The sequence below is a fragment of the Amblyomma maculatum genome, chromosome 1 (assembly GCF_055883805.1).
Source record: "Amblyomma maculatum isolate TAMU_Amacu chromosome 1, ASM5588380v1, whole genome shotgun sequence".
Classification (NCBI taxonomy): domain Eukaryota; kingdom Metazoa; phylum Arthropoda; class Arachnida; order Ixodida; family Ixodidae; genus Amblyomma; species Amblyomma maculatum.
Window position 1 is genome coordinate 114,292,708 of NC_139344.1, and position 19,535 is coordinate 114,312,242.

Below are 19,535 nucleotides of genomic sequence, written 5' to 3' on the forward strand. Positions count from 1 at the left end.
GCCACGAGTGGCACTTTGTTGCATGGCTGCGACGCGTCGCGATTCTCCGGAAGGAAGGGGGTGGCCGGCGCCAGAGAGCGGCGCGATGCCCGATGACCCGCAGGGGCGTGTGTGCCGCGGCTCTATCACCCGTTGCGGCCGTGTGTGCACAGGCAGTCGGCGGGACAGGCCGCGATCGCGTGTCAGCACAAAGGCCAGCACCCTTGCAGCACCTTAGAGCGGGGCGAGCCAGCGGTAACGGAGGGAAGAGAGACTCCTCTCTTCGTACTCCGCTCGTTGCGCCCTCGCTGAATGGAGGAAGCGACAGTTATGCGGAAGGCGCCCCGTCACGTTCGGCGCTCAAACAGCACCCTCTGGCCGCTTTCGATCGGCGCCCTTGACCGCCCCCACCGATCGAACGAGCGCCTTTCCAGCGGCAACCAAGCGCTTAATAGAGCGAGCACCCAGCGGCTAACGATGCAGTGTACGCAACTCGTGCGCCGAGGCGCTCTTGAACGCGCGATGGGTCGCCCTGTTGCCGATCGACGGGAGCTTCACGGCGGACGCGTGCTTCTCGCTCATTTCACGACAGCGCTGGCCCATATGCACTTTGGTTCAACTGCCTCGGAAATCCTTCGGAGCAGTAGCGCAAAAAGACGAGGGACCAAGAACGAGCCGACACACACTTGGCCCCTTGTCTTTTAGCGCTATTTCTCCGAAGTATGAACCAACGCCCAAATTTCAACGTTGTCTCAGAAACCTCGCATCCGGGCCTCTAAAACGGCAGGTCCAATACAAGGAGAAGTGCAGAGATCGCGCTTTGTGATCTGCGACACAGTAGGCACAAATAGTAAAAAAAAAAAAAAAAAAAAAAAAAAAAAGAAAAGAAAAGAAACTGCAGTTAAGAGAAAACGCTGCGAGTCGAGCATATGCCCACGTGCTTCCAGAAATTAACGCGCAGCTCCAAGCCTTAATAGTACGGAATGCATAACCCGTTCCCCTCATGTAAGGCCCTCGCTCCAGTGTCCTTGAGGTACAGTCTTGATATCTATAAGCTTGAACACAGGTAGCGTGTGGCCGATAGCCTCAAACCCAACTTGTGATGATACGAAACGGTTACTTTTCGTAACGTGGTGGAAAACGTTCAGCCGCCATGCCAGCTCCTGGTACATGAAGGAGTGCACCTAGCTTTCCACTGTTTCTGAAAGCTGTCGTCTCGTATCGCCGCGAGAAGGGTCCGTGGCTATCGGCCACACGCTCTTGTGTCCACGTTCATGAATCTCATTAGTGTACCTGAAATAAATAACCAGTAAATTTGTAAAAAGCTAAACAGAATGAAAAACGATATGACTTCTAACGCGGGAGTGTTAGCACACTATTGTCGGCAAAAAAAAGTTTCCAGCAGCGCTGGTGGTGCCGACAGTTTGAAGCCTGGCAGCCTCGAAAAACCCCGAGCATGCCTCTGACAGGTGGTAGATGGCAGGTGGCATGGCGGGAACTGGCTGGGTGCACTAGCACTCCACAGCTCAGTTCTCTTTCGCTCTTGGAAGGCACCGGACTCACAGGGTCGTCGACTGTTGGTGTGAAAACGCGGACAAGTACGTGGTCGCTCTCTTTAAAGTGCCATATTGCGCCTGATCCGGCCATATACTGAAGTGGCGGACTATGTGAACCACCACCTCGACTAACATCTGTGCCTGCTCTACTTTGCTTCGATTGGACGCAGTGACGCTTGGAAAAAAAAAAAAACAACAACCACCTGCTCGTGTGTTCGCGCTAAGAGGGGACAACCCTGTACGTGTGTAGAGCGGTCTCCTCTTGTCGCTGAAGTGATGGCACTTACACGTGTGCCATAAACTATGTGTGTTAGAATACAACCACTCACGCGTATTTTCCGTATAAACGTCATTGATCGTCAGTGCATTTTCTTTTTTTCTGTGCAGTGCGCCATCGCTCATCCAAAGTTAAATGTAGAAATAGGTTTGATGTGTCTATCACAGACCAATACAGATTCCTGCCTGAGAGGAGAGTGCAAAGATAAGCCGAACACGCTTTCTGAAATTCTGGCCTGCCGGTGAGTGCATTGTCAGGAGCATACGTTTTGTGCGATGCCGGTTCAGAGCTGTTAGTAGCTCACTGTAAAATCTGCTCATGAATAACCGGTGCTGTCACTATCACTGCGGCAGTATTTTTTTTTTTTTTGAGGCGACGAACTTTACGGCTGCTGGTCAAGGGCGAAGTGATCTTTTATACATAGTACAAACAGCCATGTTAATATGACCTGTCTTTTTACACTTGATTGAGTGTGTGAATCTGCTTTGGTAGTCCATAAAGGCCTCTCCCATATACATACATATATATATATATATATATATATATATATATATATATACCTCCAGTTGATCCGGCCCTGTGCCAGCTGCTTCTAGCTATATTCCCCGCAAATTTTCGAATCTAAATCGGTCACCTAACTTCCTGCCGCCTTCTGCCACGCTTGCCTCAATTCCCTTGGAATCCAGTCTGTTACCCTTAATGGCCACATTTCTCATTACATGTCCTTCCCATGCCCATTTCGTCTTCTTGATTACTACTAGCATATCATTAACTCTCGCTTGTTTCCTTACCCACTCTGCCCGCTTTCAATGTCTCAGCGTATGACAAGATGGCCTGGTTCAGCTTCGGATGCATCTAAGCCAAAGCTGCAGCTGCTGAGAACTGAGCGGTCAGATTTCGTTACAAAATACAAATGCTTGGCTTTTTTGCGCTCAATGATCACCGCACTTCGAACTTGGCCGCTCGGCGACCCTTCGCCCCGCTCTGTGGCTTCGCTTCGCACGATATTTCTCCACGCGTGTTCCTAATACAATGGTTACCACTGCGCCCTCCAAGGCTTCTGTGTAACCCACCCAGACACATTTTGTTCGCAACCTGTGCGTGAGACTCACTATAAAATGTTGTACTCCTTCGTGCTCAGGGTGTACGCTTTTACGACGTGCCTTGAGTAGGGCGCCGAAATAACTTTGGCAACAACGTTTCCGCGATAGTCACTTCCAATGGTTGTGAGACGTGCGTTTGTATAGCTTTCGATCATGTATTCGTTTTGGCTGCCCATGATCAGTTGAGTGGCCCATAGTCAGCGTTTGCTTGCGCGGATTTCACAAATTGGCGCACCGGAAAACCGCTGGCACAGCGTGTTGATGCGAGGCCTCTAGTGACCACAGAACCGTGGTCCTCGGAATTTATGCACAGACGCGACCGTAAGTGCTGGTACGAACAGCCACTTTTCTTACATGGGCTGACGGTAACGAAAATTGGCTCTTTATTTAGCTATGCAACCAGGATCACTTCGATTGCGTCGTAATCGGAAAACTTCCCTCTACAGCGTATGCGAGCGTCAGTAGCATCCTGGTCAAGCAAGTATTCATATTACGCTTGGCACTTGCAGTTGCGGAATTCTCTCATATCGGGAATAGCTGAGCACAACAGTTTAATGTTTTGGACAGTCGCTTCACTATAGCGCCGAGCAACGGGAAGTTCCCCCGAAAGGGGCCGCGCAGAAACGGTGGGCGCATTCAACCACCCCTTCGCGGGTGCTGCGTGCTTGCCAGGTCAGCGCGCGTCGGCCAAGGGGCGCAATGAGTCGTTGCGGGCTCTCAAGCCGTTTCCGCCAGCGGAGCCCAAGAATCTCGGATTACGGCGCTCCGATCTGGTTGGCTGCTCAGATAGAGCGCTTTAGCGGGCTGCTTGGCTGTTTTGGGCGATGCGTGGCTACCGACGGTGACGGGGTAATCTGCTTCGGGACGGTTAATCTGGTGGCGGCCCTGCGGGCACCGGTGCGGCAACGGCTCAGGCCGGAAAACGGGGTGAACATTCTTGCGGCTCGCGTTCGCTTTCAGTGTCGGCGCGCGCAGAGCCGTCGACACTGCTCGCGGTGAGCGCACGCGCGCGCGTGCGACTTTCGTTTTCCGCAGGAAAGCTTCTGACGGGTCGTGCGACCATTCGAGCAGAGAAGCAGTCTCGCCGAATTCTTCCCGCACTTGATTCCTGTTGGTCTCTCTTTTAGTAATTTCAATATTAAATAGTGTGTGTTTATTTTGCTCTGTATTTTTAAGACCAGTAGCAAGATTGGAATTACAGAGTTGCTTCTTCGTAGAGGTTTGAAAAAGAAAAAGAACTGCGCCGATGCAGTGCAGGTGTGCATGTGTCTGTGCGTGGTACCGGTACGCATGCACGAGAGTGTCCGGAAACTATACATGGATACGATATATAAATGCACGTGCGGGGATATGAGATGCCGCAGCGACCGTCAGTTCGAGCGGGATTAGGAACTTCTGGAATCGATTCTTGATTTTTTTTTCTGCTGTTGCAAAGCGGTGGATTTAAAGTTATGTAAAAAATTTCATCAAACAAAAGAGAAAGACCTTTCATGTGTCGCTAGTGGACTTGCAGTGCATTGAATTTGATCATTTAATAGTTTTAAAACGAAATAACGTTTTAAGCCGGGCGAGCGAAGTAAACCTCAAAAGAATGAAACCGCTTAAGAAGGGTCCTAAAGCGCGATTAGGCCTAATACGAATTATCTTGGGTAGAACTTTGGTTTTTACTTAGGTTTTAGGACGCACGTGCTCGTTAGCTTGCATCCGTAATTTACATCATTATGTGAAAGACCACACGACATAGACATAGCCCCGCTTTTACCAAGCCCTATACTAACGTGCCATGCATGACATTGGAGTAGCGTGTTTTCATCACTCGGGATCAGAGGGTACCGGTGGGTTCGATTCCGATCACAAAAGTGCTGCCAAGGTGGAGTACCTCTGGTGAACTGAAAAAAAAAAAAAAAAAAGGCAGAATATTCCAGATCTCCAAAACTGGGGTTAAGCGCGGCGTAACCGACACCGGTCTCTCTATACGTCGGGCAAAGTCCCAGGACAATTCATATTCGATCACATCAGTTTGTATCAAGATAATAAGAGTTTTTCATTTTTTTTTCTGCATAGTCAGCGTGGTTTCTTCTGACGTGGCTTGTCCATTGTCACCGCTGTTAGTCCACACTATAAAGGAATTTCTTGCCGTTTTAGATGAAGGTGGCCAAATAGAGTTCTCTTAGACTTCAAAAAAGCTTTTGTTAGCGTACACAGACCAAATTTGCAACTGACCCGATTAGTAATCCCTTAATTTCGTCCTCTAATATCTCACACATACTTTTCGTCATGCAGTCGTATGTGAAAGGCCATTTGGTAGAGATATAAAGCCCCGCCTAACTAATTAAGCCGCACGAACGTGCCTGCGTGCAGGGGCGGATTAACAGGTATGGGGGCCCGGTTTAAGAAAGGTAAAAGGGCCCCTAACGCTGCCTCCCCCCCCCCCCCCTCCACACACACACACTGCCGCCACCCTACCCTGCCCCTGTTTGTCATGTTTGAGATTGCCAGCAATTTAGAATTTCCTAGAGACACACGCCACATTTGATTCTGCGGACTATTTATGAACATTGCCTGAGAATATACTTGCCGTATAGAGCATACGGGCAGACTGGCATCTAAACTGAGCGATTCATTACTGGGCACATAACATCCTCGCTCAAACACCAAAATGCGTGTTCGCGACAGATACATTTCTCGAATAGATTTTGTTTCTTTAATATATAGCGCAGGATGATTGGCTGCGTGTAAGACGGGTCTTGTTCACAAGCTGTTCGAAAATTTTTACCACAAATTCGCTACGAATCATCTAATAGTTTAGCGAACTCATCCAGCAAGACGAATCGAAGATCAAATAAGGCGGTGTTTCTAAAGAAACTGATATATTATATTCTATATATAAACTGACTTAAAGTACGGCAAATAATGTTTATTACTCCGAGCTCTGTCCTAATGCGGGGTACTAAATCTTTTCGAAATGGTGGCCCCTGTAGAAAATGACATCGCTGCTGAAATATCACAAAATTAAAAATCTACCAAGTTCAATAATCAATATTATATATTCGCGTTCATACAGATTGTCCACACTCACAAAGGCATTATATTTACATTTTACACATAATTTCCACATTTAAAACAGAAGGAGGCACTTTTGCATGTATACCACGTTTTCTGCTTTCACTGTACAGAACAAATTTACATTTCACAAAATGACCTCGCTCCACCGAGAAGCCGCCGCTGCCGTAGACGGCGACGGAAACTTAAGCTCTGTCTTTTAAGTGCATTATGGGACAGCATTTATGGCTCCTGTTTGCCCCGTGCGTGCGTACGTGCACTTTTAACATAGGGTGAACACTTAAGCCGTGCTATGGCGTCTAGCACAAGGCTAAGCTTAAGCGCCATCCTAACTTTTAACAGGAACATCACACGTTTACATAATGAAGTAATGTTGTTAAATATTTCACAGGAATTCAACTTTTGAATGGGGCGTGTGTCCGTATAACATGTCTGTTTTGTTTTTCCCCTCCACTTTAATTGGAGGGAATGAAGGCATTTACTTTTCTGCCAGCTTTTTCGCACTCTTAGCTGAGAGGGTTTCTTGATGAGATCAACATTGACCAATTTGAGAATCACGCGTCTCCACTCCCGGTAGCGAAAAATTACCGAGGCGGCTGTCAGCTATGAGCAGTCAATCTCTTACTAATAATTTATTGCTTTTGTCACAGTTCTCAGTGCTTACGCTTTGATTAATGAAACAAAGAACTGACCCCAACAGCAGTAATGACTAAGGAAAGTTAGTTTACCAGCTGGTACGAGCTGACTCCCAACTGAAAGCAAGATAGAACCCATTGATTCCACTTGAAAACTAACTGGTACCCGCTGACTTCTAACTGGTAGGCATCTGGACCAAGTTAATGGCAGTTGAGTACCAGCTGGGACCAGGTGAAACCAACTGAAACCATTTGAAACAATCTACTTCTGCTTTATTAATTATGCGAAAGCGTTTAACTGCATAGATCACAGTAGACTGTGGCAAGCGCTCCAAGAGATGGGAGTTCCAGTTCACCTCATCTGTCTCCTCATGAACCTGTATGAAGGGCAAGAGGCCACAGTCAGAACGGGGCATGGTCTTACTGACTGGTTTCCGGTTGAGAAAGGAGTGAGACAAGGCTGCATACTGTCGCCCTGCCTATTTAACCTATATGCTGAGTGCATAATGAGGAAGGCCGGTCTGGACGAGTCTTCAGCTGGAGTGAAGATTGCTTGAAAACGTATCAACAACCTTAGATATGCGGATGATACCACTTTAATGGCAGAAAGTGAAGTGGAACTCAAGAGACTTTTGATGCGCGTACAAGAAGAGAGTGAGAAGTTTGGGCTTAAACTGAATATTAAAAAGACAAAGATCATGGTGTCTTGCCCTATCAAGTCCTGGAGCATCAATGGACAAGAAGTGGAAGCTGTGATACATTTTCTCTTCTTGGGCTCTAAGATTACCTCGGAAGGAGACTGCAGCCATGAAATTAGGAGACGCCTGCTTCTGGCTAGCCATGGCTAGCCTTGACCGCCTAGTAAAGAGCAGAGACATTAGTCTGCCAACCAAGATCCGTATAACTCGTGCTTTCCAGTTGTGATGTATGGATGCGAGAGTTGGACTGTGAAGAAGGCTGACCGCCGAAGAATTGACGCGTTTGAATTGTGGTGCTGGCGGAGACTGCTGAGAGTTCCTTGGATGGCCAGACGATCAAATCAGTCGATATTGTCGACCATAAACCCTGACTGCTCATTGGAGGGTCGAATTCTAAAGTTAAAGCTCAGATACTTTGGTCATCTGATGTGAAGAGAGCAGTTGCTGGAGAAAGGTTTGATGTTGGGAAAGGTTGAGGGTCGCCGGAGAAGGGGTAGGCAGCGAACGCGATGGTTAGATGGCAGATCCTCGAGGCGCTGCAGATGAAGTTATGTGATGTTAGGAAGATAGTGAGAGACCGGAAAGCGTGGCGTGATATGGTCCATAGGGCACGAAGAGTCGGACGCGACTGAACGACTGAACTGAACTGAAACCTTTTTGGATTTTTTTTTTCATCTATCTGGGCGAATAAAAAGTTTTGTACTTTGAATGGCGAAATATGAGGCTTTTAATATTAGAAGCTTACGAGGCGACGAAGAGCTTTTGAAGTATTCGACATTGCAATACATAAGCTTCAATTTTAGTCATGAGAAATAAGGAAGAATATAATTTGACGATTTTCCAAACCAAACGTTAAAGTTCGCCATTTTTTCCAGCTCCCGGGGGACCCCTGAGAACGGAGGGCCTGGTTAATTTGAACCCTTTGAACCCTGGGTAATTCGGCCCTGCCTACGTGGCTTAAGGGTATACCGTGGCTGACTCAGAGTGAAAAGGTCCATGAAATGCTTATTCTAATCTCGCCCATCCGTTTGAAAGGAGAGGCCCGATCTGACAGCTTCTGCTATATTACCTATGTCATGTAGTGACGTGACGTCAGGCTACCCTGTGGCCAATCAGGGCCCGGCCACGCCATCCACCAACCACCCCTACCAGAGCCACTTTTCGCTCACAACGCCAATGTCGGATTTTCCTGCGAAAGGCGCCTTTAACGCTATCACTTCGAAACATGTTGAAGAACAAAAACACCTGCAATTGATTAATCAATTTCGTTCCGAACGTCAGCAATAAATCAAACTGGGCAAGTCTGCATCTTCATTATAGCACCAGTGTAATCAGGGGTTCCACAAGGATACGTGCTAGCCCCGCCACTCTCACTAGTCTGTAGTTGATTCCCCTGCGCGGTGTCGTAAGCTCTAACTGCTTTCGTTTACACGTTTTGTGTCCGTCCGTCTGTCCGATACACCACGTGATCAAATTGCCGCAGCATTTTAGTCTACGTGCTGCCGTTGTAGCCACGTGACCACTTCACGTATAAACGTTGTGACATCATCACGTCACTGGGGTATGTATATCACACGAATAGGGTAGCCATATTGCGACGTCATCACGTAACAAGGGTAGCCGCCATGGGTAGCTATGTTGTGACGTCAGCACGTGAATAGGCAGTCGCCATGGGTAGCTGCATTGTAACGTCATCACTTAACAGGTTGTGTATACCACATGACTAGGTGCCCTATTGTGACGCTACCACAGGTTCCGACATCGCGCGCGTGCGCGGCCGCAGGGCCAGCAGTTGCCCCCAATGCTGCCGTTCCGCTATATATTTGCCAGCCGGGCAGGTGTCGAGATTGGGCCACTTGAACAACCATTGCTTTCAGAATTGTGGTCCACCCGTTTGGCGCAGAGGGTTTGAAGTAGGGGTGAATGATTTGGTGCGGTACGGAGCATAGATTACTAGTCAAGATCCAGCATGTGTGAGGGATTCGCATCGACGACCTTTGGTCCTCGAAGCCCTAATGAGAGCGACCTGCGGATGGCCGTGGCGGCCCAACAAGTGGTCGCAGAGGGACGCCGTTGAAGAAAATGAAGTAAGGCGTGCAGCGAGCGTGAGGCTGATGCTCTTCAGTCGAACGTCGAATTTTAGTAGATGATTGTGCAGTTTTTGAAGCGCAAGCTTCACTACGGCAGGTAGTTCGGGCCTTCAGCGTAGCACCAGTTTTCCCCCTTCAAGTGACCTTGACAGATACTGCGCTTTCCTTTCTTGTAAACCAATTTACAATGGAAGCGAAACCTTCACTACGCTAGGTATAGCAGGTCTTCGTGTGACAATAAATTTGCCCTTCAAATGACCTTGATCTAATAAAGTGCGGGTGCCCACGATTTCATGCTGTTCACCCAAATATATACTGTGGCTTCCTTTCCCCAAGACCTAACTTAAGCGGATAGACAGTCCTGGGTTGTGCGACGTCACCTTGAACAACCTTGAACATCAAAGACAGATACCACGCCTTCCCTTCTTTATAAAGCAATGTACAATATTCAAGAAAAAAATATGAAAACACGATCTTGACCTGGGTAATTGTATAGGTGTCAACAATTCCGTGGCGTCCACTCAAAAGTATAAGGATCCTTCCTTTCCCCAAAACCTAATTCAGTAAAAATTATGAAGAAACGCCTGCGGATTGAAAAGAGTCTATTGCTGCAACACTCACAGCTTTTGCTCTATCACTAGGTTCAAGCAAACCCCCACCATTTTTTACACTATCAGAACAGCCGACGGTAAATAGGTGTTGAATGATTATCTAGCGGCAGTCGCGGAGTGGTGCAGAATGTGGGACATCAGCTTAAATACGTCCAAGTGTGCCCGCATGACAGTATAACGCAAGAAAAATTCTCCGGGTACAAGAATAACAATGATCATATAACAAATGACAGCCAAAACAAGTACTTATGAGTCATGCTAGAGTCAAACCTAAGTTGGGACGGCCCCGCCGGGGTGGCGCAGTGGTTACGGCGCTCGACTACTGTTCCCAAGGATGCGGGATCGAATTCCGGCCTCGGCGGCCGCTTTTCGATGGAGGCGAAAAGCAAGGCGCCCGTGTGCTGTGCGATGTCAGTGCACGTTAAAGATCCCCAGGTGGTCGAAATTCCCGGAGTCCTCCACTACGGCGTCTCTCATAGCCTGAGTCGCTTTGGGACGTTAAACCCCACAAACCAAACCTAAGTTGGGACGCTCACATCAAGAGCATTGTCGCAGGTGACACTCAAATACACTGGACACTAAGTCATCTCCAAACCAAAACTAAACTAAACATATCTCTTGTGCGTGTCTTACTCGTGTACGCCGATGACGTCTGGGACCAGCATTCTAAAACTAGGATCAGCCATGTTGAGTAAGTACAACGAAAAGCTCTCCTGTTATTATTCTACAGGGCCACACGGCAGACACGTCTCACCCAGTTTACTTACTCGAGCAGAACTTTCATGGCTTGATCAGCGTCGTATGCGCGTCGACTAAAAATGTTTTTTGTTATCATTAATAACGACACCAGACTAAATTTCAATGCCTACATGCAGTTCTGCAGCACGCGACCCACTCGAACAAACAAAAACAGAAGAACACTCATAATGACCCAATTCAGAACAAACGCGTATGGATATTTTTTTATTCCAAGGACCATTTTCGAATGGAACGGACTGCCATCTGAGTTGGGAACAATATGCGTTGAAATATTTCTACCGGCTGTGCTCTTCTATTTATGACTGCAGTGTGTGTGACCTATATCTTACTGCAAGAGCACTAACCCGGCGGAGGTTCAGAGCCTAGCAAAATCGTCTAACGTTTGTACGTCCGCTTCGGGTAGGTTCCCACCGAGGGGCGAGGAAGATACTACACTTTTCCGAAGCGGCTCAGGCTGTGAGAGAGACAGTGATGAGGGGCTCCGGAAATGTCGACCACTCGGGGCTCTTTAACATGCACTGACATCGCAAAGGCGGCTTGCGAACTCTACAAATTGGTGCATGGGAAAGGAAATGTGCAGTGTCTTTCACACTTCTAGCTGGACACCCGAGCCTCGCCGTATGGAAAGGGAAGAAGATGGGAGTGAAAGAGAGTTAACGTAGTGGAGGTCAAAGGAGTAATTTTCGCTATGTAGGGACTTTTACGTGCAGAGACGTCGCTTCTCAATGCTTAGCCGCCAAGCAAAAGCATGCCAAACAGTGCTTTTTCAGCCAAGTTTAAGCACCCGTAGTTTAACCGCCTTTTTATTCATGTATTTATGTACTTTTGCTGTGTGCATGAAGACGGTAATTCTCTGTTTTTGGCAAACGCACAATATTTTGTAGAACTGTGAGCATTCATTGCTGCCGGCGTAATCTTCTGTGTCTGTTTATTCTGACCGCTTTTGTTATTCCGTTAACTTGCCATAAGGCATACTATGTGCAACATTTTCTTGCAGGAACCGGAGAGGGCTCCTGCTCTTATTGCTCTCCCCTCGTCACTTTTCGTCCAAATTGCTGCAGTATGTATCGTTGACGCTCTTATCTCTGCCCAAGGCCACAGCAGGTGGCGAACATCCACCTCTGCAGCCGACGTGGAATATTGTGGGTTATATTTCTTGAGAGCCCTATCAGCGCGCGACCAACAGAGTAAAGGCCTCACTGGCCCTTATTCTTCTAAGGTGTAGCTCCTCCAATCTGGTTGTTTGGAACCTAGTGTGTAAGGTTGTACATTTTTCTCAGCTCCGTTCTCAGCATCATCTTGTGTCCTGTGTATCTAGATGCGTATCTTTGATTTCTTATTGAGTGCATGGATTTCCTGGGTTACACATAGTGTCTTTGTCATTTTTTTTTTTTTTCACTTGTTTTATGACGGCTAAGGAGTCTGTAAAGATGCAGCCCAATTTGTAACCACCTGTTCATTTCGTAAAACCGACACTAGCAGTTTCGGTTTCCACACGCAGAAAAGTATTTCCAGTCTTGCTTTTTCTTGGAAGGATAAAAGTTGCACGTCGCGTCATTTGGTTTACAAGCCATAATCCTGCACGTGCTCGGGACATCTCGGGCCAAATTTTTCTGCCCGCTCTGTTTTTCCGTTCTCTCGAGTGTACCTCGAGAGAACCTGTCGGAAGCGCTGCAAAGCTGCGTTCAGCAGGCGCTGACGTTCCGTTCCAACTCTGTTCGAGCACAACCGCCCGCGATCCAAGCCAGCAGCTGAACGAGGGCGGCCGTCAAGAAGAAGCAGGCTGCTGCAAGCTCACCAAAAAGCTCGAGCACATTTTCAGTTGAGTTGGTAAAGTAGCCACGTGGCGGCACTGCACAGCGTGCATTTGTATTACAGCACTGCCGTTTTGAAGCCGCGCACTCCATGCAGCGTGTCGCGGAAACACCGAGGCGTTTTCTGTGTACAGAGTAGTGTTTCTGGAACCATGCCTCCTTGCATATATTACCATTCCTCCATGGGATTTGTCGCTTTTTAACGAGGATTAGCACCACCTTGTCGAAAAAAAATGTAGAAAAAATATTGTCGTTCGGTGACGTCGACATCGAAGCCTCGCAGCATTGTTAAATCACGAGGATGCCCCTCTGGCAGGATTTCGACGCTAGAGCATCAGTAACCCCATACCGCCGAAAAAAATGCTCGGTGGAATCGGCGTCGACCATATTAATCCCCGAAAAATCACGAGCATGGATCCGGCCAGGTGGCAAGCACCCGCATCTGATTGAAGCCTCGCAGCCTCGAAAAGTTAAGGGCATACCTTTGGCAGGTGGTAATTCACAGGTGACATGGCCAGGCACAGAGAGGTCGGAGGCGTAACGGCTCGCGGCGCTCATTTCTCTGTCGCTCACGGAAGCCGCGGACATGTGATTGGTCGGCAGCTTGTGCGAAGTCACGGGACCAGATGGCATGGTCGATATGAAAGGCTTGGTTCATGGGGTTCAACGTCCCGAAGCGACTCGTGCTACTAGAGACGCCGTAGTGGAGGGCTCCGGAGGTTTCAATCAGTTGGGGTTCTTTGACGTGCACTGACATCGCACAGAAACACGGGTGACTTGCTTTTCGAGTCCATCGAAAAGCGACCGCGGCCTGAATCGAACTGGAAGGAGCTGCAACTCAGGCATCTCCTTTCATATAGTTAAGGGTGAGAAGGGAATCACGCACACGGGACCCTTGAAGCACTCCATTTGAAGCCTCGCCGCCTAGAAAAGTGGCGAGCATATGCATCTTGGACGCGGCATATATTGTCGTGACGCTGGGGCTACGTCGACCCGGCCTTCACTTGGTAGCGTGCAGAGACTCGGGGTTGAAGTAGGATTGAATCTTCGAAGTTGGCGAAATATGTACAAGCAGGTTTAATGGCACTTTGAGAAACTTATTTACAATATTTACACGAAAAAGAAGGGTACATCAGCAAAATGGCAAGCGTTAAGAGTTCATAGCGAGAAGCGACTGGATGAGCCGTTTACCCAGGGCCCAGAGCGACATTTCGTGCTCTGCAGCGTCCTTAAAAACCCCCTATGTCCAGCCCCTCTCTGAAGATGCTGACCAACCAAATCCAGGGCACGCCCCTCAGGTATCGGCATCCAATCGAACACATCACTGCACTGATGGTCTGAAGCACTGACTGGTCCGGCATTCATTCGTTGGGCGTGATCACTTGTTGGCGGGAAAAGCTTGGGAACGGCGAGGAGAGGAGGTACATTTCTATTCTTCAGCAAAGAAACCACAGGCTGGTTCTGACAAGGGGTTTTACTTCTCAGAAACCCGAGTGCACGTGGCGCCGCATAGGGCTCCCAACATTGTCCCTTTTCGACAATTGCAAATCTTTCCTGCATTCCCGGGAAATCACTTAATGGCCGTATGAGTCATGCTCCTTTCTTGTCCTGCACGTCAGCGGACATGTCACTCTGTCGTCTCCTTTGGATAGGAGGCATTCATCACTGGAGGATAGCACTTCTCGACTGAAAGGGTGAACAAAAGAAAGAAAGCACTTCCTGCTATTTCCCGCAGGGGGACGTTTCTTTGTGTTTTTCCAGACGTTCTCTTGACAGGGTCAATTTGGCATTTGCAGGTTGTCCACAAAGCAAAACATGCTTACAAAACAGGATTCCTGGAAACAGGCTCACTTAGAGCCATTGGACCATCACCACATATTCACAAAACTTATCCATGCCCACAGGCGAACAATAGAGCGCGCAATTGCGGATTCTTGGTCGTAACAATATAGAGCGTGCGCTCCTGTGGCCATCGGGTTATGATGGTCACGTTGAGTTCGAAACCTTCACCTGAAAGAAATGTCGACGGCTACTGGACATCCATTTAGCCACCGTACACGTGGTCAATGTCAACTGAAAGGGAATTTCCAACGTGCAATAAAGGATTGAGAAACGAGAATTCATCTATTTCTCAATTCACTGCATAGGCGCATATTAATGTAGCATGCTTAAAAAAAGTGAAGCTTTGTCGTATATGCCACAAGAATCTGATAGGCCTTTTTTTTTTTTTTTTTTGTCTTGTTTTGCCAGTTACACCTTTGCCAAGCAGCCATGCACCGACGCAGCCCTTTTGCCAGATCTTTCTTGAATGTTCGCACATGCGGTGCATAGATGCCTTTTTCATTTTCAGGAAATCATAAAATGGAGAAACAATACCAAGCATATTTTATTGCTGTTGATGTACATTAGCAAGCGACTAAGTTATATTTGCAAAATTTCTTAAATCGAGCTCTTTAAGTATGACATCAAAATGTCGATTCGCATTATAATATTCTCGATCACGTGAACTGCGGAAAAAGAAAACGACAACAAAAATCGGGCTCGTACAACCTAAGCCAAAATGAAGCATCCATAGTAAAATCACGTGGACGAAATTGACGTTATAAAGTCCGTGGAGTGCACGAAATTAGGTAGATATCAAGCAAAGAGGGTCGATTCTGCTACACTTATCCCCTCTTATCAACTTCAGTCGACCGACACTCGTCGCACGAACAGTCGTAAACGGCAGCATCACTTCCGCTCTTTCCGTCGATCGTACATTAATACAAGCTCACGAAATCATATGAGCGCTTATACCAGGGCGTTTGTATCTTGCAAATGAGCCGATCCGTCGGGCGACTCAACTGACTCTCGCAGCGGCGGGTCGTACATAAAGAGCGACTCGCCTGTTCGAAAACCGTTCAATGAATCGACTTTTTAAAAATTCACTAGTCTCTGCAAAGTTTCTTTCCGCCCTTATAGACATTACAAAAACGCACATCGCGATTGCGATATGTGAGGGATCCGTGCAGGTCGGCGAAGCAACTCATGATAGCACTGCCGATTTTCCACTAAGAGCCTCTACGGTATCAGCGTCGCGTTTTCGGCTTCTGACTTTTGTTTTTTGTTTTTTTTTCTTAACTTATATTGTTTCTTTTTTTAATATCGTATTGTACAATTTACAGTACGTTCTTATAGACACAGAAGAGCCAACTCGAAAATTAAAAAAAAAAAAAAGTGAGGAAAAGAATTTGCCTAATTTTGACCCGAACATCAACAGGATCTGATTCCTTTTTTAACTGACGTTGAATTTGCGTGCATATATATTTTAAAAGCGGTACGGGGTAACTGTATTTACATAGGTAGCTAGATCGACAAACTTGCGATTGGAGTAAAAATGGGCACAGTTTTGATATCTGGATTTGGCTCATTAAAAAAAAAAAAATTCTCAACGTGCCTTCTGTTTTCTAACAGTTTAAAAGACGTTCACTCGTTTTGCAGCAATCCACCTATGAGGGCATTGAAAAAAGTTCTTTATTGCCTGCGAGTAGCTCCTGTAGGTGCATGATCGGCGACTAAAAGGGCAACTAAAGCGTTCTTGGTCTTCTTTATTGGGTCGCTCTGCTCAATCGCTGCGCTCCTCTTGCGAATCAGACCTGCCGTCGTCGCAGCAGCATTGAATCGCACCAAAGTTCCCTATTGTGGCATGCCTAACTCGAAACCCTGACCTGCTATGCCAGAGCCAGCGATGGTCCCGTAGCTGGTAGCCGCGCCATGTCCCCGGCAGTCGGCGGGACTCCGCCAGCCGCAGCCATGGAAGCTGCTTGACCAGGTGCCGGAACCCCGAAGTTGTGCCGCGGACGCTGCGTCAGGGTCATCAAGATCTTCTTCACGCCATCCGGAAACCCCATGACAGGTCTTGGCAGGTCCTTGCGGCGCTGATATACGTCCTTGCTTAGCGCTGGAACCAGTGCGATGCACCTTTTCTGGAGCAGGTGCCGATATGGCTTTGAATTTGGATCTGTGGCGTTCCAGTTTAGGGGGCTCAACAGTATTCTTCGTCTGACCTATTGGCGCTAGCAGCTTCGTTTTCTAGCTCACTATAGTTACGTAGCTTTTAGAGACGTGCCACAGGCTTCGAAGACCGGGGACTGAGAGCCGATGAGTATACACTCGCCATGGCTGGCTGCAGTTACCCTTGCGCACGTTGAGTTTCACGGGCTCATGTGCTACACATGTGGGGCCTGTCTAAGCAGTGTTGTCCGCAGCCTGGATCAGTTTCTGCACGTCCTGCTTCATTGTTTCGCGTACCTTCTTGAGCTGTGCTGAGGTCGTGCAGCTGTTGAACATAGCGCGGTTTTCTGTGCTTCGAAAAAAATATTCTCAACAACTTCTGCATCCGTCAAAAGCTGCAAATCTGCAGCAACAGAAGTGCTGCATGCCAAATGCCTGCCATACAGTGCAATCAGTACGTGTTTCGTGATTCGTCAATATGACAGTGACATAAATTGAATGCCTAATCATCAAGCCAGCGATACGCAGCCGCGGAATACTGGTAGGCCGACCAGCGCACTACCTGAAACAAGACGTAATCTATATTAAGCGGCGTTAGTAACTAGAAACAAGCATCTGGGGAGGCTACTTCACCTTCACGACACATATCTGTATCGGCTATAGACCTTGGGATGTCTGGAGACAGTGTCTTCGTTTTGAGGTTCGGTGTTGCAGAGTGTCGCCTTTGATACGCATGAGTGTTTGCTCGAGTTATGAAACTTTTTCCTCACGACGTGGGCTTTCTTCACAATGCAGCTGTTGTTTGGAGAGAGTGTCAGCTACAACCAGGTCTTTGCCGGCCATGATCCTTGCACTGCGTCGCTGTGGCCAGCCGCGGCTCGTTTCTCCAGCCCAGAAGAGAGCGAGAAGATCACATTACACATGCGTCGCTGAGCCACGCGTATGCGTGGACTTCGCTATATGCACACCATGGGCGTGTGGGTTTAGAGTAAGAGTGCCTGATGGGGCCAGACTTTGTTGATTCGCAGCGCACAGGTCAACTGTGTTTGCGAAATTCTGAACATTTTTATGATTAAGCTCGTAGGCAGCTACCATTCTCTAATTTAAAGCAGGCGCAAAACAGTAAGATATAAAAATTTAATTATTAAAATTAGGCTATATAGGTAGCATGACTCCCCTACGTTGTGACGTCCGCCAATCCTGGTATTATGCGGCAAAAGCAATCTATGCATGTATACCTCCGAGGGAAAGCTTAATTCTAGAAATTAGTGGCAGGCTTCTATAAAATATTCCGCATGAAAGCAAGTTTCCCATCTCGGTAAACGCTAACGAAAACATATAGCGCAGAATACCCATTGAAATGTCCTATTCGCAGAAAAAAACAACCTCGCATTGCCCTTACAGTGCGAATGCTCGACGTGAGGGTAAGTGAAGCCACGCTTGCTTTTTACAGCATTTAAATACGTAACAGGACGCCTGTGACACCTATAGTTCTCAAAGCGAAAAACCATCAACATCCACTCTTACGCCATGGAACAGATACTGAACTGAGATTTCCTACAGTATGCAGCTATTGATTTTTTCACTGTCTATTGAACTGTGCGAACTCTAACGAGGCGCCTGTCTGAATTACAGCTCACATTGATCGTTGCAGTTTGAAAATGTAGACTTGAAACGAAGCATACCCTTTTAAAATAAGTGACGATCGTCTCGACGGTGATTGAGCTTGTTCATTATCGCAGCTGCTGCTTTCCCTGTCCTTAAAGCCCATCTATGAGCATACGAATTGAAATGCCGTTTGTGGCTTTCGTACTTTGTGTAACGAACTTAAGGAACTAGCGTACAAGACGATCTCGTGTTTTTCAGCGCTGAGAAGCTAAGTTTAGATTATGTTTTTCGTTTAACAGAGGAGTTGGATCAATATCGGGTGTTCAGGTCGATCGCTCTAAGAGTTGCGGACTGCAGCTAGGTATGCAGACATCTAAACCCGCAGAACGTGCTGGGGATCTACGTGCATTAGGTTCCTAACAATTTATGTGCTCACAAGTATGGTGCGCACCACGGGAAAGACCGGCTATCGATCCTGAAGCGTTGCTCACACACTTTTCTCCCCTTTCGTTCCACGATTTTCGACCTTGAACGTATTTCTGGCCACTGAACTTTATTATACTATGCAAATTATTATTTCTGATTAGTTTTTCTATACCTAGCGCTTTCGCAGAGTGTTTGCAAGTTTATTGTGGGTTTCGTCTTTTGAATCGGTGAGAATTGACTACTTTTTCAGGCGTATATACGCAGGGCGACTTGGTTGGTTTAGTCCACCTTTACGTCTCACAGAACGTTTTGCGCTTCATGCTCTTGCGAGATCTATATTCGATAGCCCGTGCGTTCCGCTGCCAACTCAGCAGCTGAAAAAAAAAAAAAAGAAAAGAAAGCGAATAAAGTGTGTTCTTTCTTTCTCTCTCTCTCTCTCTCTCTCTCTCTCTCTCTCTCTCTCTCTCTCTCTCTCTCTCTCTCTCTCTCTCTCTCTCTCTCTCCCACTTGAAAGGAAATTTAGTTAATGTTTTTCTACACTCATTGCGTCTTCTGATATTTGTGAACGTTCGTGTTTATGGCTATGGGTGCACGAGGTGTATTCTGCTGTTGATTCCTTACTGGTTAATTTTCCTGTGCTGAGTGTCTGTTTACGTACTCATTGAGGCACTGCGTTAACAGTCGTGAAGACGCAATTGTGTTCAGGGACATCCTGCCTGCGGACTTTGTAGAAGAAAATCAGTTTGACTCTTCATATTGTACACTATCTTATATTCTTATGCAATGTGCTGTACATTACTTTATTTGGCGATGGCTGTGTCATTTTAAGGAAAGCAGTTTCACGAAACGACCAAAAATCTCTGCAAAAGTCAATTATCGATATCTTCGATCGGTACAAATGGTGGAGTATGACAATAAATGTA